Genomic DNA, 26,654 nt, shown 5'->3' on the forward strand with positions numbered 1-26,654 from the left:
TGAATTGGCTTTTTGACCTGCTGCCTTTTACTCACGACGGCGAGCGGTAAAAGCGGTAAAAGCGGCGCTCGAAAACCCATTGCCTCGCTCTGGACGAGAAGACTCTCGCACGAGAGGGGAAATACTTTTTTTTCTCGTGTTTTCACACGAAACGCAGTCTCGGGGAACCGCCGGTTCCGGGATACGACACTGTGCGCCGTCGAATTGCTCCCCGCAAGTTTGTTGTCAAACTCGCACGTGTTCGGAAAAACCGCGGATTTACGTCGACCAGTTACTTTTCCCCTCTCCTCTCTCTCTTTCATCTCTCTCTTTCTTTCTTTCTCTCTCTCTCTCTCTCTCTCTCTCTCTCTCTCTCTCTCTCTCTTTCTCTCATGGTCCTTCTCTGTTTGTCGTGCTTCATTTTCCTTTTTCATTTCCGCGAGGAGACGCGTTCTATGTTGCACGAACTATCAGTCATAGCGATGCATAACATCCGAAACTTCTTGTCAGACGACGCGACGATTTATATGGAAAAGAGCCGGGATTAACATCGATGTTCGCGTAAACGAGGATTACGATGCTCAATGATATACACGAGAGCTCAAAATTTTCATATGGAAATACGTGACGATCCGCTATGACGATTAGATTTCCACGTGCTTCAATCCTCAAGTTGTAACTTTGATATCCAAGAGAAATACATGCGAGAAAATTAGTTGCGACACTTCGTTTTAAGCGAATCATTGGCCAATTATGAAAAAAAAATAATCGAAGAACCTATTATTACTGAAATATTAAAGAATTTATATATTCTATTTATAGACGTCACACTTTTCAAAATAATTTTCATATTTTGAAACTTTTTCATTTTATATTTTTCATCATATTTTCTAGTGGCTTTTCTATGGTTAAAATGTGTCTTTGTTGTATAGCCGCAAATATTTTTTAGCATATTATATTAGCATAGGCCGCAGTTTCATTGAAGTCGACAAAAATTTAATACTAATGGTTTATATTTCCGTCATGCATTTTCCAGCACGAGCGACGAAAGTATGTTCGGCGCGAAACATAAGAAGCATACTTTTATTCAACTTTCGAGTGTTTATCAAATAAAAAAATCACATAGAGGGCTATGTAATGTCCCCTTTTTTCAATCTGGTTTTTTATCAGATCTCATATGCATTATGCTTGAAAATGTATACAGGCTGCTTTACAATTTACCGATAGCATTGTAAACGTCCGTTTAAAATTGACTCATGGCTCGCAATCATAAATACCAGGTATGCAATGAAGCTTGGATGCGATCATCACACAAATCCGAACAATGGATGCTGCTAGTTGAGGGTTAAAGCACTGGTCTCGCATGACTGATCCGATCGAACTCTTACAGATCTTCACGATTGGATCTCACAAGTTTGATTTCTCGTTGTGTAGAGAGGACACAGATCTTCTTCGTTCGACTTCAAATTAAGATTCTCTGGAGCCAATGAAGGAATCTGCGAGAGGCGTCATTCTTCCGAGACACGAGTGAGACATCGATACTTGCTGAAGTTATTGAGCTCGCTGATTTCCCTCGCTCGCAGAAGAAGAAAAGAACGCGATCTCAAAGTCGAAAAGACACATGCGGAAAAGACAATGCACACTCAGCGCAATCTACATGCTCGGGTTTTACATCTAGGCACTCGCGTCACGAACAATTCGAGGCATGGAGCACCATACGGAGGACCGGTCTGGCCGGCACATTGCTCACCCCGAACAACAGCGGTCACCTTCAAAGCCTCGTACATTCTTGCAGAATTCCAGGGTTACGAAGCAGCGCGCGCGCGAGACGACCCGATTGATGATGATCACGACGACGTGACAATTTTGCGCGGGAAGATCGTACGTCTCTAGTGTGTGATTATATGAGCACGAGTAGAAAACAAAAACGAGAATAAGGGAAGAAAAATGAATGAAGGAAAAAGACAAAAATAGGAATTTTCCTCAATTGCACTGACCGAGTTAGATGTAACTAAGAAGAATAATCAAGAGACATCGCCATGCGACAAAAACGGACACGCATATCGAGAAAACATATAATAACTGAGTAAAAATAATTTCTATATGTTTTAGAAATACAGATAATTTTTGCGTAATAAAAAAAGATCGACCGAGGTCCAATATCACATTAGTCACTGATAAGCAAAGACACGCTGTTACAACGCTAAAAAGAACATGACGGAGAAGAACGAGGTAAACTGAGAGAATACATAAGAAGTCCAAGGAGTACACGGCGCCCTTAAACGATCAGCTGATCCCTCACTGTCACCCACCGTGCAAAGAGATCACAAAAGAGCACGAGGAAATACCGACCGGCGTCGGAATCGGCGTCGGCGTCGGCGTCGGCGTCGGCGTCGGCGTCGACTCACGTGCCGCGATTTTTCCCAAAAGTATTTTGACGCGTACACACACACACACACATACACACACACACACACACACACACACACACACACACACACGTGCGCGACCACACGTTTGTGAGGCACCCACCGCACCAAACAATTGACAAACGTGTCGCGAACACTTCCCGCGAGCGAGAGCACCCGCGCTAACTCCCGCCGCGTGCACCACCGGGTAAACAGTGCGGGTAAACACTGGGCTTTCGAGTTTCACGAAGTCGTCCCGGTGTCTCGGGACCACGAGGACGAGGACTCACTCCGCGGCATGCGGAGAACACGGGGTTGGAGGGAGACGAATGGGGGGATGGATTTAGCGGAGGATGTGTGCGAGATTGACGCGTGTCTCGCGCGGCCGAGGGATCACGCAGGGAAACGCAGGTGGGCCGCGCGCGTGTGCGCGCCACAGCACACGAGGGGTGGTCGAGAGAGAACTGACCGTGTCGTACGGGTTGCGTGTACGGCACACAGAGCGGCGTCGGCGACGGCCGGTGAGTGAATGCGCTGTGACGTTAGGCGCCCCTCCTAAGATTCCCGCCCCTCTCGCTCCTTAAGCCTCACATGCCACCCTTTCCCCCGTCCTCCCCTTCCTCTCGCTTCTTCGTCCGAGTTGGCGCGCCTCTTTCTTCACCGGGGCGCTCACTCGCTCGCACGCCGGTTAACCCGTCTTCCCTCCCACTCTATTTCTCCTTCTTTCGCTCTCTCACTCATGTGCGAATCACCCTCCTTCCTTTCCCCACTCTCTCATCTCGGTTTCTCCGCCGACACTTCGCTCTCCCTTCCTACTGTCCCGTCCTCGCGTACAAACCGACTCATTCGCGCTCTCGCTCTCTCTCTCTTTCTCTCTCTCTCTCTCTCTCTCTCTCTCTCTCTTCTTTCTCTCTCTTTCTCGCCACCCTCGATGTTTGTCCCACGCCGCTCCAACCAACGCTCGCGGACCGCGAACTACCCCTTTCCTTGCTTTCTATTTTCGGGAGAGCCGCTTGTTCCGATGCGAGACGCGCTGCTTCTTGTTGCCCTAACTAGTCGCCCCCTCCCCTATGATCTAGCCTTCTTGTATCCATCGAAATCCTTGTACGAGAGATCTAACGGAAAATTCACTACATTGTTTGAGTTTCTATATTTATTTTCAAACGTGCCTTTCAATGCTATTAATGTCCACGGATTGATATTCATGATTTGTGCGAAGGTTTCTTAGATGTCGCAAGTGGGCAAACACTATAATTTTTCAGAACTTTTAATACTTTCGTATCCACTTTGAACATATGTGCAAACATTTATTAAACAGATTTATTCGTAAATATTACCCATTTAAAATCTGTCATACGTATATTTTTTAAAACTTTCTACAGCTATCGAAAATGATCAAATCAAATACGATGATTAATATCAATAATTAGCCACATAAATAATTTATAAGCTATATATGTTATATATCATTACAAACCAGTTTTAAAATTTCTTGTAATCTTTAAATAATTGTGTCTTTCTTATTAAAATATTTAACATATTGAAATTAATCTTCAGCATTCGATATTTTTATCATTGAAGCTTACACTGTTAATTGAAATTCATTTAAAGAAAAATGGCATTAATGTATTATGCACATATTTCCCAGAAAATAAAATAATGTTTTTTTTTTACATTTTTTTTAATGTTACAATATACATTAAAAATAAACATAAATTATATCTCGTTTCCATATTTACATTATAAAAAATTATATATGTATATTTCTTTTTTCCTGATGTGATTCTTCAAAATTTCATCGGGTTCCATGCCCGCTGATTTTTTTCTTCATTTCGAATAAGATTACAAATATAAATTACGTAAAATTATATAATTGTGTTGCATAAAATGTTGATTCAAGTTTAAATGATATCGGATTCTTCGGACTGCGTTGTAATCAAATAAAAATATATTATCGTCCAATATACAAAAATATTTTTATAATTTAATATCGGATTAATAATTCATATCATCTACATATAATAAAAATTTAGATATCAAATATATTCATATATTCATATTTATAAAACAATAAATAATATTTATTAAATGTTAAATATTTATCGAATAATAAATAATGATTAATAGATGTCGAAGAAATTTATACAGATAATTTTATCACTCCTTGTTTTTATCAATATTAAATAATTTCACAGTTATTTAATAAAATTTCCATATAAGCCTCAAAATATTATAAATTGTGAAAAATTCGTAAACACACAACTGCCTATGCTGCTCATATTCGTTTGATCTTTGTACGTCATTATGAATGTCAAAATCACATAAGAAAAGATACCTGAAAAGAATACCTGAAACCTATACAAATCCCGTTTCCCTAACGTCGGGTGTTTCTTCTTTTATCAGTTTCTTTGGTATACATTATGTGTACAAATTTTGTTTTTAATAAATCTAGATTCGCACCGTAATTAAACCAATCGAAATCGACAACAAGGCCAACGAAGAAAATGATAAGGAGCGTAAATAAAGTTAATGCTAAAGACAAACTTGCTTGTGTGTGATATTAGCTTCGGAATAAACTCTGTGAAATATTTAAATATATTATAATAGCGCAATTATAAATTTTCATTGTTTAAACAAAACTATGAGACAATCCATCTATTATATTTTGTATGCAAAATTGAGAGAAAAATTGATATTTTTACAGATCATGTATAACTTTATTAAACCAGGTATAACATTTTTTTTTATTTCATATGATTCTGCTGTTTTTTAAATTTCTTCTATTAATTTTAATTTTTAGTTTATTCGTTAAAAATGTTCTACCTTTCCCTTTTAATATCATGGATCCTCATTGCTTATTCATGTACGATTTTCTATTTTTTTTATGATTCTATATTTGATCATCTAATAATAACCTTTTATAGTTTTAAGATGAAGCTCCGATTCGGGACCTGACCCCGGGATCCGTAGCAACCCCCACTAACACCATGCTGAGTATACAAAATGGAGATTGAACTTTTCGACAACTGTGCGTTTAGTTTCGCTGTTGTATAGTTGTTCTTACGATTGTTACCTCGAAATGTTACACTCGTGGAGTTCTCGGCGGCAGTACGGTGAGCAGGGCAAGTTACCAGAAACAAACGCACACACATGCACACGTGACACAATTAGCACGAAAGAATGCACGTGCCTAAATTATTGCCAGTCGGTGTTCTGTCCGCGGAACCAATGTTCTATCACGCGGAAACATATTTTTCCAACATCATCGTCGTACAATCTCCCTGTCAGTTACGCACACTTTCGCACGTGTCTCAACAATGCACTGCGGAGGTGTATCCTTTCACAGGCCGCGACATGGAGAACGCACGTACCACAATTTCCGCGCGTGTTATTCCGCAGGTGGCAGCGATCGAGACGCGCGAGTGGTCGTATGCGCGCACACGTTGATACACGCGGCAGGAAAGTGTGCGGTCGAGCGGTGGCCGGGCAGCCCGGCTCTCAGAGCGGTCGAGTTGTGACTGCCTTGCCACTGAAAGTGGAGAACGAGACGAAGAGTCCCACCTCCTTGTGCCACCTCCAGCCGGGTGGGTACCAGCCCATCGGACCCTCCTTCGCTCACTGGCTCGCTCCTCTCTCTCTCTCTCTCTCTCTCTCTCTCTCTCTCTCTCTCTCTCTCTCTCTCTCTCTCTCTCTCTATCTATCTATCTATCTCTGGTCTGTCCAACGTTTTACTATGCCTGTCCTTCCGACACGAGAACAACCGGTCGAATGCATTGTGCGAAAATATGCGTGTTTCTTCCCTTCCCCCTCTCCTTCTTTTATCTTCTCTTCTCACTTCCTCCCTCTCTGCTCCCTCTCTCTCTCTTACAAACACACTCTCTCACTCACTCACTCACTCCATTCAATATCACTCTCTTCTGTAGCAAGAAACTGATTTTCCACCACAGCTTTTACGTCGTAGCGATTAGCTATGCACTGGCAGATTTCTGTTGCAGAATTTTTCTCAGTACGTGACAACACGCACCCTCATTCACGGCTTAGGTCTCGCTCCGCTGGCTCTTTCTTACCCCGTATGGTGAAATCTTCGAGGGAGGCTCGACGCACGTACAAGTGGACAGACACCACCTGTACGCCGCACGAATTGTGTTTCAAGAGAGAAACACTCGGTCTCTCGAGAAGGTTGAGAAAGTGCCACCAGGCGACCCTTCCGTTAGGCCCTTAAGTTACGGCTGGCTATAATCAGTCCCTCGTTACACGCTGCTGTTCCAAGGTCGCATGACAGATAACGTACCGCCACAAACGACTACGGTAAACTTTCGGAGTAAGTTCGACTAACGATGGATGTTGTACTCTTAGCGAACGAGAAATCAGAAGTCAACACGAATCTTAAGGACATTTATATTTGAGTTATGCTATATGTATATGTTTTTCATTTTTTTTCTCTTTGAACACTTGCGTGCTTGAAATCAACGGTCCAATGAACACGAGGGAAGTAAAAAATATCGGAAGATTCAGAAATCATCACTGCAAGTTTTATATCGTGATAGTCTGATTCAATAAAGAAAGTAAAAATAAAAGAGTAAAGAAGAGTAAAGTAATAAAAGAGAAAAGAAGATGTACCCCCGCCTGCCCCCCACTTGCTATTACTGACGTCACCATTCTATCAAAGTAAAATAAAAATTTTTTTCATAGCAATTTATAATTTTTGTAGGAGATATTTTTAATTAATTATTTGAGTTTACTCCATGCTGATACTTGTCATATTTCAATGATGACACGAAGATAAAAGAGCGATGTGCCGATTCTTCTTTACAATAGTGAACGATGACTATGATATATTTCTACACGTGGAATTAGAATAACCATACATTTTTTTTGTGTGTCGGTTTTCTTAAGGCTGAATTCGGATGCCACATTCACAGTGGTGTCCCTTGAACAAGGACAAAATAAGACAAATCTCATTCGCTATTCATCAGCTCTTCGTTTCATCAGCATTGTAACCTTAGTTTAATAGTTCGATATTTACCTTTACCATGTTGAATTAGGCCATAAATATGAATATTATGTTACAGTACTCACGTGTGTATGTAAACCGGTAAGATTGTCCCCGGTGTTAACGGTTTAACGAAGCGGAAAAGGGTTCCAGATATGAGCAGGTAATCGAGAAAGGATTCCAATATATCCATGGGGTCCCTCTCTTGCATGTAATAATCGTATAAGTCCAAGAAGTCCACCGGTTCGGAAGAAAAATGTCTTTCAGTATGTTAGGAAACATCGCAGGGGGATACTTTTAACTCACACAGTGCAGATTCCTAGTCTTATCTAGGAAAATATTCTCCGAGTTGGAGAATATCATTATTATTATGAAACATAATTCGGCAAGTCAGGACGATTGATACCTTCTACCAGATACGAATGATATATGCTTGGCGTGAAGTTTACATTCCGCAGAACGATACCATGTTGCGTGTGCGCTGTTATCACGTGTTTTCGAAAATAAAAATGGCCGCAAATAATCTTTTCATGTTGACAATTTTTCTTATTTAAATCTGCGAGTTCTTAAATAATATTATTATTAACAATCCCAGAAAATTTATAATAATAATTTAGATAATTAGCATTTTTTTAAGTAAACTTGACAAAAATTTTATTCTTTTAACGCTTATAATTATTAAAATGAGATAAACTCTCTTATCTACCTCTTATTATAATTATTAAGAAATTATTCGCCACTGATATAGAAAAGAAAGTTACAGATTCGACTCCTCTTCGTAACCAATATAATTATCGCTGGGCACTTGATTGACATATTAATAGTTGATAGAAAAGACCAATTAAAATAAGAATATTGATTAATAAGTAAATGTCGAAGTTAAATTGCAACACATCTTGTGAAGGGCGATTATTACGATGGATTTCACTCGCGTTGTTAGCACTGAATAAATTTTCACAAATGGCGCGCAAACTGCAAACGGCAAACGGCTTTCTTGACCATTGGACTGATTACATATTATCACTATTTTCTTATTGTTTACAATACATCATAGACGTCATAGCATTTTGCATGGGAGAAAGTCACTGGAACAAATATGTTTCTTCGTAATGATCTCAATGCACTATGTTTTCCAGCGGACGTAATATAGTAGGAACATTAAGAGTTGATGAAAATTAGCGAGAATTATAAATACACGCACACAGTAATATCTTCCGGAGTCCGCGCATAAGCGGCTTATTGTACAAACAATTGCAAGAGCGGGCAATTCGTATTGTTAACAAATTCCCTTTTACCGGATGGTTCATAATGACGCAAAAGCGCTTTTTAACTGAGATGCAAGACACAATGTAAGGAAATTTTGCCGACTGGTGTGATTCTTCGCCGACATCGACTATATCGTGCTCATTTATAAGTAAAATAAAAAATGTTTTATTTATTATTAAAGAAAGTGAAGAAAATATATAACAAAATATTTTAATTATTAATGTCAATCATTTCATATTTTTTATAAAACTATAAGTTTTCCAAACAGAATTTGTATTGTTAAACAGAACCGAATAATGTGATTTTTGCAGTAAACGCAAAATATATTCGATTTTATCATGCATTCTTGTAAATTGCAATTACACTATCTTAGTATATTAATATGTATAAACAAGTGCAGTTACATGAATATATTAATGTATTGATTTAGTATTTCTATATTACTCTAAATCTTAATTTATTTTAAATAAGATATAGCTTTTCTTGCGATAACTTGATTAACTTCATTCGATAAGATCACTCGTTTTATTTAATATTACTGTATTAATATTTGTGCAATACATTGGTAAGATATCAATGTAGCTTTGATAATGTAAATGCTGCAATATTTTTCTTTAAAAACTTTAATTTATTCTAGAAGTGTGTTTTCAGTATTATGTGACATTCTTCATGGTTTTATGTGATCTTTTTGTCTTAACAAAAGGCTCGTTATCAATGGATCGCCAGAAATATTATTTCAAAATAACATTTTCTTGGAAAATATATAATTAAATGTTGGACATCTATTAATCTTATGTTTTATAAAAAGATGTTAAGACGTAAGAAACATATATATATATATATATATATATATATATATATATATATATATATAGATATATATAATAAATCAAAGAACCTATTATTTGTTATGCTTACGTTATGACATATAAAATGTTTGTTAAAAGTTATTGCCAAACATATATTTGTCACAAGACAATAAATAATGTTGATAAAAAACGTAGTCTTTTCCAATGATCTTTTTGTGGAAATATATGAAAAAATATGTATATATAACAGATGTAGTTATGATAAATATGCACTAAATTTATACACACACAAATATTACAAATTAAACATCAGTTAATATAGATATAATCCATAATGGGAAAAGAAATTTAGAAATCAATTAATGAAATATTTTGTATTCTATGATTGTCATTCACAAAGCTACTGATTTCATATGGAATATGAACAATATATAAATACATTTAAAATATTTAGTTTGCTTAGTCCAACTTTATTTGCTTTATCCACTTTGTCATATTTGAGCATTCTATTAATTTTTCGGTCGATTAACAAAATCAATTAAATAATTAAAAACTAATTAATTGTAACTGAAAGATTGTTTTTTATTCGCTAAAAATTTGCCATTTTGACAGATTCTAACCGTCGTGATCGACGTCGAGTATTTTCTGCATATTTTATAGAAAAGAGTCCCTATCGCACACCCTTGAGACCCTTGGTCAGGATGGAAAAACTGGTCTCGCATAATTTTTCGCGCGCGGCGGGAAACTTCGGCTTGTGCCCGCGCTCGTTGCCTCTCACGCTCGACCCAGCCGAAATTAATTAGTATTCCATAGTGCGATAATAATCGCGGTAATTAAAAGACTCCGAAAATCCAGTTCGCCGGTAACTTTCGAACCCCGTGCAAGTGGAGAAGAAAGGGGCACCCAGAGACGGGGGAGGAAAGAGGAGAAAGATTTGAGAGTTGGGCGGGGGATGCACGCGTGGGACGATGTCGGGGGTACAAGGTGGTCGTAGAAAAGTACCTGCTTCCCGTAGCCATCCGCCCGTCCTTGTGTCCCTGTTTAAGGGTTTCGCCAGTGCAGAGCCTGGTACCACTACCACACCCCTCCCCCATGGCCCCCCCGATACCCCGGTCGCCCCCGCTTGCCCTCAACACGATCCGCGCGCGGCACCCCCCCCACTCTCGTTTCGCTCTCCTCACTCGCGTGGAGGAAACGGCCTGCAGGGGTTCTCAATTCTGCGCGTCGCGCCTGCCGCGCCGTCACACGTGCGCGGCAGCGCGCGCGCGTACGCGCGTACTCGCGGGGGCGGGTGGCGGCGAGCGCGCGTCACGAGATGCTAGAAAAGCGAAGGTGCCCACGGATGTATTTTTTAATTATTGATTTTAATGACGAGGGGAGCCGCTGCCAACGCCATCTTGGATGCTGGGCGGAGTAAGAAGCGTTCTCTCCCTTTCCTCTCTGTCCCGTGCCCCTCTCGCGCGTTCTCTCACTCCCTCCCACTTATTCTTCCCTCTTTCTCTTTCTTTCGCGGTCTTTTCCTCTCACTTCCTTGCGACTCTTTCGGGGGGGACCTCTCCCTCTCTTTCTTTCTTTCCTCTCAGGCCGGCTCTTTCTTTTTCCTCCATCCTAGCTCGCTTCTTCCTCGGTGGACTCCTGTCCCCGACCGTCCCTTCGCCACTCGTCTCGCGCTCGGTCTCCCTCTTTCTTCTCTACTAATGCCGAGAGATAGACAGATGATGATTAAGAAAGCGCCGGTACGTGTGAGGACAACGCCGCGACGCCGGTACCTCTGCCCGCGCCGCACCGCGGTTCTCCACCATCTCCTCTTTCTCCTCCTCCTCCTCCTCCTCCTCCTCCTCCTCTTGCTCCTCTTTCTCCTCCTTCTCCTCCCCCTTCTCCACCTCCGACAATTCTTCTTCCTCTTTTCCTCTCTCGATTTTCTCCGCTGCATTTCGTTCCCCCCCTCCTCCCTTACGGTCGCGGGCTCTCTCTCTTTTTTTCTGTCGCTTGATTTCCGCTCGTTCGTTCCCTCTTTCCTCGTCTGTTCCCCCCTAGTCCCCCCAAAACTTTTTTCCCTCTCCGCGGGCCTTCCCTCTTTTGCGGTTACACGTTTGTCGCGTGCATCATGGTCCGCGTGCAGAATGCCCCTCCGAACGGTTTGTCCGCTATTTGTTACTGATAGTTTCGCGGAAGGATGTTAGATAGCCAACTAGCGCGGCCATTATCAGGCGGCCGTGGTCGATCGACGATGGTGAACGAGAATTATCGGCGGTCACAACGAAAAATATAGATCGACGTCGAGATGCAAGCAGCGGATCTAGCAACCACGCGTTTCCACGAAAATCATTTGCTCGCAGGCATTGCGAGCGTAGCGATTGCTCTCCATTTAATTCCTAATTCTTGAGATCGACCTGATTGTTAATTGGTTGCACTTCATCAAATACAAAATGATACAAAAGCACCTCAGGGAGGGGGATGAGAGAGAGGAGAAGTTAGACTTACTGATACAATTAGGTTTTTTTTGCATCAATACTACGAGAAATCATGACTTTCACGACAGACTTCTTGAATTTCACCTTCGAGCGTATCGAATCAACGTAGATTACAGATACACATACAAAAAAATTCTTGAATCAATGCTAGAGATTAAGATTTGTAAAAAACATTAAAAAGTATTGTTTTTTATAATAATATTTTATGAAATGGATGTTTTGATGTTTTTTGTTTATTGTTTATTGTTAAATTAATTAGATTCTAGATCAATGAAACTAGGAAATGTTAGGAAAAACTATTCGTGCTAATATTTTAATATTTTAATTATTTATTAAATAGACTTGGTTTTTGATATTTTTTATATTTTTCTTAATATATAATATAATATAAATATTCTTAAGTGATAAAAATTATATTCTTTATTAGAATTTAAATAGTATTAATGTGTAATTAAAATATGTAACTCCCCAAAAAATAATAGCGTATTTTACATTAGTTTAATTTTCTTGGTTAATGATAAGTGTAATTAATATTTTTAATAAATGATTATACGTGTAGCAAAAAGATTTATTAGAACTATTAATCACACTTGTCAAATATAGTTATAAAAATCTGCAATTTAATTTTAATATAATAATAAATTCACAAAATGAATTATTTATTCAAAGCAAAATGTTGCGACAAGATGCATTTACTGAGAATGAACTGTTTTACGTTCGCAAAAAATTTTTGTCGTTATTATGAACAAATGTATTTGATTGAATTTATCTATTTTACCAATGCGAAACAGATTTTACCGTAATATCGAATTATTGGTTACAGCAAAGTTTGACATCGCTTTGATACTGAATATGCAACAGCAGCATTGCGTTTTCGCCGCCACAGCAAAATTCTTTCTCTCCATGTTGTAATATGTGACTAAGTACATGCATTCGGATCACATATATGCGTATACAGCGAATGAAAACTGAGACTTGAGCACGTGCTACGTGCGGACCGTTTGGCTAGTAAGGTCAGCTCGAGCAATGTTATCGAGATGCCACGTGCTTCGTCGTGTGGCCTCGCATGTGCATCCCGTATCGCGGCACGAAAAATCGGGGAAATTCATGATCGTGACGCCAATAACGTTTCGTAATCAACGGGACATGCATATGGAAATGGACGAGTTCATTTAAATTGGATGCATTCGATTATGCAAAAACTTCTGAGATAGAAGTAATTGCGTGAGAAATTCATTCACGGTGTTTTATTAAATTCTTAAATTAAATATTCGTCGTGATGTAAATGATTACATAAAAAAAAAATAAGTTATTTACTTAAGAAGAAGATTATTTAATTATAAAAAACTAGCACGTAAATAAAAGCTATCATTTTAAACATAAAATTATTCTTGTTTATTAAATTAAAAATTCGACATGATGTAACATTTCGTAATTACGTTCTTACATTATAAACATCACTTGCATTTAAATTAATTCCTCGAGACGGGTGAACATCATGGATTCTGCTGGAGGAAGATCTTGACGTCAAGTAATTTTAGTCGCGTAATTAAGCTTTTCTTATGAGATAACCATACTCTCGATCGTACATTCGCGGACGATAAAAGAATTTAGCTGAATTCTTTTCCCAATATTTCAATTTCCATTTCTCAAAGATTATTATCAATAATGCTAGTATCAATAATGCGAAAATTCGCTCTCGTTTCCGATTGCAAGAAGAGACATGTGGTTATAGTCGTTTAGATAACGCTTAAATCCGCTGTTTATCGGCATGCCTGTATACCAGCACAAGGGGAGAGAATTCGAGAGACGAACGTTTGCGTACGAAATCGATCCTCGATAGTCAATCTTCGCGAGAAGCGACCGCGCGGGATACGCACGCCGAGAGGAGAACGGCTAACTAAATCGGACCCGCGATCGATATCATCATGAAGGTGAAGAAGATTCGTGCATTAGGTATGCCGTATGAGAATGAGAAGAGAGAGAGAGAGAGAGAGAGAGAGAGAGAGAGAGAGAGAGAGAGAGAGAGAGAGAGAGAGAGAGAGACAGAGAGAGTCTTGGGGGTCGACCAGCGCCCCATTGTGAATTAATTACCCAGAATCGTCGCGGGGGGCAGCGCCATGGCGCATCGCGTCAACGCCGAGTCACGTTTTCGTTAATTCTCACTCTGGCCTCCGCGTCGGCTGTCGTTCCACCGCGCTTAAATACTTATCGATAATCCGATCGGTGCGAGTCGAGCCGAGCCGGCACCGTAGACTCGACTTCGAAGGTGCCCTCGTCTTCAATCGAGCTCGACGCGAGTGCCGTAATCGAACGGCGTGACAGGCCGAATGTGTGTTCTCCAACGAGATCTCTTCACGCGTGCGATTGTATCGATAGGATAGTCAACACGAGAATTAGACTATTACTTTAATTTAGCGAAGAAACCGACGTGATAAATTAGATGTCTGCCATTTCTCGCAGAGGGATCTAATTTGATAATTTTATGTCGATAACGTCTAAGAGATACGAGGAAAGAGAGAGAAAGAGAGAAGAGGGAGAATGTTTATAGATGAGCGAAATAGTTTACAATATTAAGTTGTTAAGTTGATCTAAATAAATTGACGTTCAGCTCACGGCATCATTTAATATCACATGTTATTTCAAGTAATTTCAACGGATATTTATTCCAGGATAACGAAATAAGTATCGAATTTTGCGATCGTTAAATCCCGAATGCGCACCATAGTAGATTAATCACAGGAAGGTTTAATATTTTATACGGAGATATTCGCGAGTCGTACGGGTTTTTGCACGGGTATAATTCCTGTGTGTCTTGAAGAAGAAAACGCGCGGACTTCACCGTTGACGTACAATGTATGTAGGCCAATCTCTTTCAAAATGACAATGCCACGATACACGCTTCAAAGACCGCGTATCCTAAGAACACCGTGAAAGCAGACAATGCGCGACGGTCCAGTAAATCCCGATCGATGCTCAGCGTCCGAAGCATGAGAAAAGAGATCGGACCGGAAAGAGTGGATCGTCCGGATCATAATTTTATTGACCTTCCAGCCGCTAACCCACGAGTGTACGCGCGACAATCGTCGCGCTCTGGTAAAAACTTGTTTTATTCATTACGTAAAATACGTTATATATGTCATCTTTTATAATAAAATTTTATCTATTTTTAATATTGCAATAACAAAATGAACACATTCTGTTGCATTGCTCTATTTTTGTGTGTAAATAATAAAATCTTTAATACAAAAAAAAAAGAAAAATAAAATAAATATCTGTTAATTTTAACTCGAAATATGAATGTCTTGTTCTTCGAAAAAGTTTAGACTGATTTTTTTTTTTTGGTAAAAAAATTTGTTGTTTATAATATTTTGTAACTAGCAGCAATTATCGAAATTAAATTGAACTTGACATGATTAAAGAAATGACATTTTATCAGTTCACGAAGATAAAAAATCAGCATGTCAAAATCACTTGCGATGTCCCGCCCCCGTAATTTGATTGTCCTAACGCAATTTTATACTCAACTGTCAAGCGAGATAACACTTTAAGCAGGTCCGGCGACTCAAATGTCTCGTTAATCTAAAATGTCGGCGAACACTCATCAATGAAAACGAGCCGCCGAACAAATCATCTTGTTGCGACATAAGAGACACGCGCGCTATTTATCTCTCACGAAGGACGATCGAGAATCGATGGTGGCCCGCCATTGATTTGACCGACCTGCACTTACGAAGCTCCGTAATTTTACGACCCTTATTTTTATGGATGCGCGACAGGGATTCGCGGCAGGGAACGAGGGTGAAGAGAGAGTGGTGGTCGCGTGATGCGATATAGTAACTCGGAGAGCGTGTCGGTGCCCGAAGGACGCTCCAAGAAGTCTCAGGGACGGAGGAAAGGTGGAGGAGGACACGGATGTCGGGGTGTAAGAAAAAGCAGAAGAAGAAGAAGCGAAACGAGATCGGATCGCGGCATCCGTTGAGGTTTACACGGAGAACATCCCGAGGCGCGTTATGCTCGCGCGAAGTTCCGGCGCGGGGGGAGGTCGCCATAAATTTTGCGACCGTTCCTGACGGCACGCTGCGAAGGACTTTTGCGAGGACAGACTTTCCATCTGCGACGTCTTCCTCGAGAATTGGAAATCTCTTCTTCTGCACGTAATTAAGATATTAAACAAATCATTCGGAAACTTCATCATTTATTCATAGCATTTTTGTTAATTTTAAAATTAAATTAGATTAAATAAACATTTAAAATAAAAAAAAAAAACAAATTTTAATAAAAAAGAATTGTCGAAGTAAATACATTGTGTATACAAAAAGTTCTAGAACTCGTTAATTTCAATGATAGTTTTAAGATTGGATAACATTTTCTTTTACATTTTACAAATACGTCTCTTAAAAATTACAATTGCAATGTAATTTGGTTGAATTATATTAGCAAGATTAATGGTTTTCGAGCTTCTTGATTTTCGACTTTCGGTATCCATCCAATGTAAAGTGTGTCTTGGCGAGTGTCCAGTTTAAGGAGGACTCTCGCAGTAAAGTCTGCAGCTAGCATAGCGTAATCTTTTAATCATGTTTCTCGGGAAAAAAAGGACAGCGCAGCGAAGGTTTTGATTATACAGTTACTTAGGCATGGATAATATTTCATTATCGAACATCGAAGGATTTATGCATCTGATTTTACTAGCAGAATAAAAGTTCTTATATAATTTCAAGCATCACATCGTGCAACTTTGCATGGAATTACTTTATTTATACTCAAACAACATAGCTACAAAACATTATTATACCACGTATGAGAAAAACGGAGGCGAGCGAAGTGGACGGAATAGAGGAAGTTGCGTGTTCGACTGGGCGACTCGTCAGGAAGAAAGTTGGCGGCAACGACGGTGTGTCGCGACGTCGCGGTAATTATAGATATCGCGATCTGCTTGTGATGTTACATATATGCGCGCATGCGTGTAAAGACAAAGTAAACGTGCGCAAAGTACGATATTGTTTGAAGATTATTCAACCTTTGTGTTAGTCAGAACAAACGTTGTTGATGTTGTAAACATGAGAAAGTAACAAAAAAGACTTCGTTCTTTAAAAATATGATTTGTAAATACGAGGGATTCCATCACTAAGAGAATCTCTGATTCTTATGAATGAGTGAGAGAAAGTAAAAGAATAATCTTATAATCAATACGATACATGCAGAAAAATCAACTCCATGGTAAAGTCGGTTTTTTACTGAGAGAGAAAGACGTTTGTCTTTGTGAAGATCATCGATTGCGAGACGTGTATGCTTACAGGTACATTTCCAGAAATAAGAATAAAACAAACGGAGATGTGACGAATCGTTCGGAAAGGAATTCTTCCTCAAAAGGTGTCTTTTCTGGGACGAGGCACCCCCGCGGCGTAAGAGTAACGGATCGCCGAACTCTCCTCGTCGTACCCTCGTCGTATCTGACTGCGTGCTCTCATAAGCATCGAGAGCGTTGATGAGTCGAGGCGGGAAGATGAAGGGGAGGAGAGGGGCGGAATATGGGCACTATAGAGGAGCCCGAACGAGCCGAGGAGAATGGAGGACACGAAGGAAAAGAAGGAGAAGGAAGCGCACAAGGAAGCAAGGAGCTGAGCCTGGCCCTTAGGGTGGCCGAGACGGAGCGAGAGCGAGCGCGAGAGGAAGACGGACGGAGGTGGCGGAGGTGGAATTAATGCACGCACCGGGCCACGCACCCAAACCCCTTACAGGCAGCCAGCCTACTTCGTTATACGACAAGTATAAGAGGAGAGCACAGAGACTTTTATTGATCGCCTGGCAAAAACTCAGGAACCCTCATTTCGTGCTCCGTACCCCCGACTCTCTTACCGGCGAGCCTCCACCACTCTCTGTCTCTCTCTGTCTCTCTCTCTCTCTCTCTCTCTCTCTCTCTCTCTTTCTCCTTCTCTTCCTCTCACCCATCACGCTTATCCCTCTGTTCGTGGAAAGAGTGACGAGCTGTCGTCGTAGCCGTCGTCTCTGGTTCCTTCGATACTAAAGCCGCGCTACCTCTCGATAATCTTTTACACTTAAGACCGAAGTAACCCTTTCCCTTTCTACGCAACTCACCTCGTGCGCGTACTGATCCTGTCCTTTTCTCTTATCCCGCCGTAACGTCCTTTCCCTCGTAACATTTCAGTCTCTCTCGCAACCTCTGAAGGCACCCGAGGCAATGTAGGTACGTGGTGGAATTACATCGGATACCAAGAGGGTGTAGGTTGGGGGTTAAAGACGAGATTCCGAATCTTAAAATGTGCGCGAAAACGCTTCCAACGTGTCTTCTTTTTTTTCCCTTTCCTTACAACACTGGCGAATGTTTCTTATTCACAGTTATCTATCTTTAATTTTTATTAACATAAATATATAATTTTATAATTTTCCTTAAAAATTATATGTTTTTAATTATTTATCATAGATTTAAATCTTTGATTAATCCATGATAATTTCCTCGATGTATCAAATCAGTTATATATAATCGATGTAATTATATTAGTTGTGATAAACTTAAAGATTAAATAAAAATTTTGAATCTTAAACAATATATGAAAAGAATATGTACCTTATGTCGAGATTGTCATAATGCAGTAGAAGATCATCAGTAACATCGCTAATGAAAAAAGAAAGAATATATTGTATTCGGCGACCGTGAAAATGATGGACAGACACGAGTCTTTCTTTCAGAAAAATCGAGACAATCACGTGCGTCATGAATTCAGAAAAAAAAAGTAATCTTTCCCCAAAATATTCCGTACAATACCACCCGCATCGCAAACTGTCGCAAATGTATTCTCGTATTCTGGATGGATGCGAAAAAACGATGGTCGATCGTCGTCGCGGCGTTTATTCGCGGCTTGCATTGTTCGTCCGCGCACGCATAATGCATAGAAATATTAGAAGCTTTTAAGGTTTAAAAACGTAAACGCGCAGCGCAAGGACAGAGAATGCACCCTTCGCCTAGAATGCTCTGTGTGTCAACGGACGCCGGAGCGGGAGGGAGGGAACGATGCGAGGAGGAAAAAGGAGGGGTGAGAAACGGTGAACGGGTAAGATGTGTTTGTTCCACACAAGCTATTGTCCGCGAAGACTACCTTTCCATTGTTTGTCGCAGTCTCGCCCTCTCTCTTTCAGCGGCAGCAGCTACCCCTGTCGTTCAGTATCTTACATCGCGCCCAGCTTTATTTCGAGGGTTTTGCGCCACTCGAGAGGAGCGTCGGCTGCGCTCGCGAGAGCGAGAGCGACACCCCACACACTGCTTTTCTTCAGTTACCTAGCAGAATCAGGAGCGACTCCTTTTAGGATCTTAACGAAGATAGTGACTTCTCACTTTCCCCTTTTTCCCCCTCCTGCATACACATACACACATACACGCACATACGCGCGTAGATATATAATATTGCATGGATACATAAATTTGTATCCTGAAAAATTAATTATCAGAGATTAAATATAAAAATTGTCATAGCATTAAAAAGAAAAAAAGTTTATTTATAATTTTTAAATTTATCACAAGATTTGTCAAAAATTAATTTCGGCAATTTTATGCTTTATATCGTGTAATTCTTCCGATTAAAATGATATGATTTGAAGGACATCTAGGAGGGCAAAGAGATCCTTAGTTTTCTGAAGACGTTAGATAATTAAACGTAAGAAAAGCGAGCGCACGTCGCGTTTCCTGCGACCATAAATTAGTGTGTGAAGTTTTTGCGCTATAGCTGCGCACCGATGCAATGCTTCGCAAGTCACATCCATCATCGCGATTTCGCAAGTCATGCTACTGCCGCGTTGTCTTCTGGCGGGCAGTTGAGGAAGAATGGCGTCATTATCAGAGAAATGTTGACGCGTTGCACGATTCGCCAGTTATCATCAAAGGTAAATAAGAACATGGCAGCCTTACAGCATGTTGTAAGAAAGATTACGCAAGACGTGAAGTAATCATTGACAATGACACCTTTCTAACTGTTATGTAATTTAAAAAAAAAAAAATTATTGAGTATTTTAATTACCTCTCTCACTTTACGGTATTATAAACTTGCTCATCCCTATGTAGTGCATTGCGTAATTGGCTTTTTGAGAGGAACGAGAAGGGATAAAGAGCAGGCAATTCTCTCTACTGGACTCGACTTCTCATTATTAATGGAAGGGTTAAAAAGAAGGGTCCACGTGTTTCTCTAATGCTGACGACGAGCGCGAAAAATCTCGATTCGGCTCTATGCATCGAGACGAGATGCGTCGCGCATTTATAAGCGCACACTCGTAGATCCATCTACACATCCGAATAAAGTACTTTGGTGCGCCTCATTGTCATACGGTCGAGATCGGACTGTCGCTGAGGGGCAGAGGGTCCTATCGTGTAATAATAATTAAAGTTACGCGCGCATACAATCATAGTAATGGCCGCCAACCGGTCGTCCACCGTGCCGCTGCCAGAAACGAGAGAAGATATCCAACAACACCGACACAGCCCTCGCTACCGTCACACTCGAGTGCGCGAACTCTCGCTAAAGACTAAGAGACGGGGGAGGGGAAATTGGGGGTTGGTGGTGAGCAGGCTTGCGGGACAGAGCGCCTCCTGGAAATATTCTAATAAGCAAAATTTTCGCTTTTGTATTTAAGAAGAGGGAAAGAAGTGGTGCCGAGCGCAGTCGTACGCGAGGGGGACAGGGGCGCGAGGGTTGAGAGGAAATGGGAGGAAGGGTTGGAGGAGGGGGAGGAGAGGGTAAATGATAAGAAAAGAATGAAAGCACCGAAGCAACCCTACCGTATACTCTCTGTTAGTCGCAATGGTGATGGTGGTGGGTGGGTAGTGGCGATGCCGGTTTTCAAGGGGTTAGAGTGACTTGAAGGAGAACGGGTACGTAGAGAGAAGAATAGTACAGAGTCGCGGGAAGGAAGCAGAAGAAGCGGAAGAAGCAAAAGAAGAAGAAGAAGAAGCAGAAGAAGACGGACAGACGAGGGAGGTGGCAGAGGGTCGAGCTGGTCGTATTGTCTCAGCGGGGTGGTTGCCCGCGGGAGCGCGGATCGAGGGGACATCGCGCGGAGAGAAGGAGACCGTTGGAGGGATGGTGGATGTCAGAGAATGAGAGGTAGCGAGGGTGGAAAGGAGCCTTGGTGGTTGAAGGAACGAAGCACGGCTGCGGAAGAAGAAGCGGAATAGCAGAAGAAGGAGAAAAGAAGAAGACGAAAAACAAGGAGGTTGCAACGCGAGGATGGAGAGAGAAAGAGTTCGAGGGACGCGAAGGGGGTAAGACGCTGCATGAAGGGTTGGAAATGTAGATAGAATTTCTTCATTTCGCGTCCTTCGCCTCCCCCTTCGTTTCCCTGCCCGACCGCCACCGCGAGTCTTTCCCTTCCCCTCCTGCTCCGTCCTCCTCTTTCTCGTCCTCCACCTCGCGTCGTCTTTTCCTTTACCTCCCCTCTCTTCTTTCCACGTCGTCCCCTGCCCACACCCCATATACCCACACTCTTGAACACCCTCGTCTCTACCCCCGACATTCCCCTCTCATTTCACCCATCCCCGCCATTCTTTCTCTTAAGACTCCGTGGCAGAGGAATCGTTAAAATCTGGCCGTACCCTCGGTGTACCCACCCTACCACCCTTTCACCACCCACCGGCACCATCACCCACTACCCGGCCGCGCGAGTCCTCCTACTCCTTACTCTCTGCCTGCCGTCGGGGCTACCACCCACTTCCCCCTTCTCTTCCTCCATCCCCGCATCCCTACAGTCACTAACCCTTGAATGCCGCTCACTCACTACTTACTTTCGCGGGTGGTTGCAAGGAAGTAGTCCAAGGGTGTGGGGCGACAGGGCAAGGGACATCGTAGGTATCCGCGAGGAGTAACGTTCGACTATTAATCAGAGGGATGAATGTATATACATCCACGTCATAGGATGCGCGTACTATAAACGCGCCGCACCAAAAGTATCCTCGACGTTTCGTTGATTAGAGTTTGTTATTAATCTCGCGTCTGATTCGCGACAGTTTTTTTTGCAGAAATGCGTACAACTGAATGACTTAATCCATTAGAGATTATCGTTTCAACTTTTGAAAATAGACTTAATCCAACGACGATATCGAATTTAATCCTCTAGTACTACTAGATATATTTGCATAGCACAATTAATACCGAGATCGAGTTGATGACAGTTAAGCAAAGATATATATGCATTTTACGTTAATCCTAAGATAAACAAGATTATCCCGAAGGTTTCGAACGGTAAGGGTAAAATTTTAATTAAAATGGATAAATAGTATATAAGAATTTCTTAATTAATTAATTGATAACATTATGCATGTATTGCATCGCGCAGTATCATATAAATAATCTTATCATTGAAATTCAGGTGAAAGTTTTGAAGTGGCGTAAGTGGTATCGAGGAATACTGCGCGAAGATGGAACAGCCGTGGGATATCGATAGCAGCTGCGATAGTTCTGAAAAGTTTAGGAGCACTTTATGCAACCCAGAACACTGCAATATTTACATTGATCGAGTATTAATGATTAAAAGGAAACAACACAAAATTTTTCGAATTTATATTTAGATATAGTGATTAATAATTTAACATCTTTATCGATAATTTTTGCTTCTGCAAATTAAGTTCTTTCCTTCATTTCTCTAAAATTATTAGGTCTATATGAATATTTGTAAATGCCCATATTTTTCTTGAAAAAAACATATATAAAATGTAATATTTAGATTAAGAATATTAGATAAGAATATTATTTCTATTTATTTCTATATATTTCTTTCTCGTAGTTTAATTCTTCATTAATTAAATATTGTAATTGTATGTTAATCAGATATCCTAATTAAGCTTACAATATTATGAAGCATTGTGACTCCATTTGTACCGTGGTTTGCAATCTTAGATTTCTTTCAATCCGTTTTATAAAATCAGTGTGCGGAATTAAGGTTTAATGAATGAAGCTTGATTTAATCTTCTGATATCAGTTACGTTAATTAGATCTCATTTTAACCCTATTAATCAGACGTTATCGCCGTTGTTTTGAAGTAATGTATCGCAAACACGCTTAAAACGTTTAGCCGCTTGTTGAAACCTGAACGAATTTGGCGACGAGATTTAGGGTCAAAGACGATCGCGTTGTCGATTCCTTTTCTCGTTTTCCTCCTATCCCCGATCACAAGGCGAAACGAGGCAAGGGTAGAAACTGCAAGAGAGTTTTCGACCGACGTTGAAGGGTTATTGTTTCGGGTACCGCGGATTTGCATTATTTCCTCCGACCGTTCCCATTGTTCGTTCATTTTTGAACGCTGCATTCTCAGTCACGAATTCGTCCTTCTTGCGTATCGCATCGCATTTGTGCAGGCGTAATTAGCGATGCGATCGAGTGCCGCGCTTTTCAACTCCTAACTTATTCAACGTTCCTCGTTCTGTCGGTTCTCTTCTTCTCTCGCGAGAACGAACGCATCACGACGCGAAGTGCATATATAGGGTTGGGAGTCAGAGCTATGCAAAAGTATCTTAAAAGTGAATTCTCTGGGTCGTATTCAATTCACATGCAATCAGACTAATCTCGGAAAGTCTCAGAAATTATACGTATTACATATTAATAATTAAAATTACAAATCATAATATTTTATTAATAATAAATATGTAATTTTTTTTAATAATTGATTAATAATATAATTCTTTTTTATAACTTAATATGTTAATATATAAATAATATATAAATTTATTTGAAATATCTTTTATATTTCTAAAAATTTTATATTTATACATTTTTTTATTCTAATTGTTTGATATTATTATTATTATTGATAGTATTATTTTATTCGCATCATATCATTAACGCAAAAAATTCATGCTCATTTTGAGGTGCGCATTTATTATTACTCGATATAGATTTATCTTGCGTAAACCGCGCATTCTCTCTTTACATCTTAACAATGTTAGCTCTCATAGCCCCAAGGGTCAATAAGGGATGGACGCCCACGATTATAAATTCTTCCCATATTATATAAGTAAATATATTTTCATCATCAAAACTTTTAATTAGTAATGTGATGTCACAAGAAAAAAAAAACTGTAAAATATATTTTTATAAATGAAACTGATGTTTAGGTAGACAATATATGTACAAATACGAAAAATATAAGTATTTATAATACTAAAAATATGGACGTGCTAATGTTATAATGATATAATGTTTAAAGATAAAGTACAAAGAATTCTCGTTAAATCTAATCTCGTTTGTAATAAACCTAATATGTAGATTCATGATTTAATGTCAAACGCAGGAATGACTGCAACTGCAATTATTATTTGATCTCACAGGGCTAATTAACACCAACCTTGTACAATAAAGATTAAGTAAAATATAATGTGACGCAGAAATGATAATTAGATGAAAATGTGATTGTTTAAGTAACAAGACAACCAACTGCTTAACATGTTTTTCTTTTTTTTTTTTTTTAACGACGTTCAGTTCACTTTAATAAGTTGCGCTCCTGTGATTATTTTTCTGCACACATTAGACGATGTCTAAAGATCGGAGAAGAAAGGGGACCGAGAGAAGAACTTGTACGAGATCCAGGGAAAGAGGGTGGCAAAGCGACCCTCCGCCTCGCGTGAAAAATATGTAAAGTATTGATTGCATTTTATAATTACTTGGGAGCCGGTCGTCTTAGCTACCCTATCCACTCTCGTGCCACCCTCGCTCACCACCCTCTTCTCTGCTTTCTTGCACCCTCCGCGCTCCTATCGTGAGGTTTCTTCTTTCTCGTTTTCTCTCTTTCTCACTCCCTTTCCCTCTTTTCCTTCGTCGTACCTTGATTCCCTCGCTCTTGCCCCTTCGCAACTCTCTCGTTATCTCTCCCTCGCACCCTCGTGCGCGTTCTCCGTTTCCTTAGCCACCGAACTGTCAGTGATACGTATGTGTGTGTGTCTGTGCGTGTTTCACGCCTTGCGTGGCGCGCACATTCTCATGTGTTTACACTTGGGCGAGCAAGGAGATAGTCGTTTTCACTTCCTACACGACGTATGCCGAATTAAGAGGCTCGGAGATGTATTCCGATAGTAAAAAACGATTGCAGTTTTCAATCCCAGCTTTTTCTGATCCAGATAAAATTCTTAAAACTCACAAGGCAAGATGTGCGGCTTGATTTTTTTTTTAACGATAAATTTCGCGCGAGATGTGTCACGTGTTTTCATAGATTTTTAGAATTACAATTTAGAAAATTACTCTTAAGTATATGTCCATCGAAAAGTTTTATGAAGTGTAGCCCTTGGAGAATAAAGTAAGAAGACGGTCACTTCTTCAGGACCACTTCTAACTCTATACCCAGAGAGTTTTGCTATCGAGAGTTGTTCTTTGAGATTGACACTGTCAAGTGTACTTTAAGTCTAAGCGTGAATACTTTATCGAAATCTTAGTTAATGTCAAACGCATTAAATTTTAAAGTCACTTTTCGATTTTACAAATTATAAATAAAATAGTTCTCTCGAATACGTCAATTAATTTGCCTTCCATTTTTATCTCCCACCTATACATTTTCGTACTCATCGGCTTTAGCGAAGACCTACCGATGATCCTCATTGAACTTTATAATGGACGTATTGTTTACGGCGGCGGCTCTTGAAGGAGTTTGCGTGCGAGCGACTGAGAGCCGAAGAGAGAGGTCTCGTTGCAAAGCAGCTCGAAAGATACAATTAAGATTTATCTAGAAGTGCAAAGCGGACTGATTAAAAGCCGGAGCGGTGCTTTGCGAACGATTCATTAATAAACGCAGTTTTAGAAGGACAACGAGGTAACCGACGCTTTGCGTCACTCGATTGAAGCATTGGGAAAATTTTTTTTGCCACAGGAGTTTTATTGCTATTAAAATATTATAATAGTCGCGAATAAAATTCTGCATACACATTACATTTTAAATAATGCTTGATGCTTGTTATTAAATAATAATGCATAATCTTCCTCGATTTCATTCAAACAAAGTTATTCGATTTTAAATTAAATAGAAACTAATAAGAAATGGATACTTTAAGAATATTAAGAATCTATAATAAACCTATGGTTTCTAATTAAGAAATGTGATAAGTGCTAATTAGTATTATAACACACACACATACACACACATATAAGAAACTTATCGTCACAGCTAATCCTCCTATAAATATACAAACATCTGGACTAGCATACATTATCAGTCCAACTAATTCAACTACCCCTAATGGAGAGAGGGACAATCGATTATCATGTGTCACATGTGTCAGTCTTATATGCTAAAGACATAGATTTTAATCACGTTGGTTTAATTAAATAAAAACGACTCCACATAAATAACTAGTAGCAGATTTTAATTACGTATTACATACATTAATGTACCAAAATGTGCCAAAATATAAGAACTCTAATTAAATATTTCTACGTATTGATATACTATACAGTCCGAGCTGATTTCTCAATTATACAGGATTTCTTAATTAAAGATAAATTAGACAATTATTGAACTGAATGAACTTATCAATTTTTACATGCGAATAGTATATTATCACGGTACATGTGTAAAAGCATTTTTAATTACATAAATTATACATAATTTAATCAGTCAAACATTACTTTTTCAACTACCTCGATGACGATTTTTATCGCTGCACTTTACGGTGTGCCAAACAAAACGCCGCCACCGCTCGGTAGGATTGCCACATTTTGCCGCTCATGCTACCTCGCTC

At 39.9% G+C, this 26,654-nt stretch overlaps 1 protein-coding gene and 1 long non-coding RNA gene across 12 annotated transcripts in view; one reads left to right on the forward strand and one right to left on the reverse strand.

The window, feature by feature from the left end:
- Positions 1 to 26,654, reverse strand: part of lov (BTB/POZ domain-containing jim lovell protein) — a 145,026-nt gene that overhangs the window by 26,872 nt on the left and 91,500 nt on the right. For 2 of the 11 annotated variants that reach the window (XM_089074022.1, XM_089074021.1), the window contains exon 1: positions 5,303 to 6,199. The exons of 1 other annotated variant lie outside the window; for it this stretch is intronic. The gene's annotated coding sequence lies outside the window, so the exon portion shown is untranslated. 8 more of the 11 variants (XM_089074013.1, XM_089074012.1, XM_089074011.1 and 5 more) reach the window with 8 other exon arrangements.
- On the forward strand, positions 2,775 to 9,494 carry LOC148937136 (uncharacterized). The gene is made up of 3 exons (XR_016138639.1): positions 2,775 to 2,908; positions 6,383 to 7,055; positions 7,460 to 9,494. It is a non-coding gene; the product is annotated as an uncharacterized LOC148937136 (long non-coding RNA).

This window comes from Pogonomyrmex barbatus, unplaced genomic scaffold (genome assembly GCF_055798465.1).
Source record: "Pogonomyrmex barbatus isolate J1 unplaced genomic scaffold, ASM5579846v1 scaffold16, whole genome shotgun sequence".
NCBI classification, from domain to species: Eukaryota; Metazoa; Arthropoda; class Insecta; order Hymenoptera; family Formicidae; genus Pogonomyrmex; species Pogonomyrmex barbatus.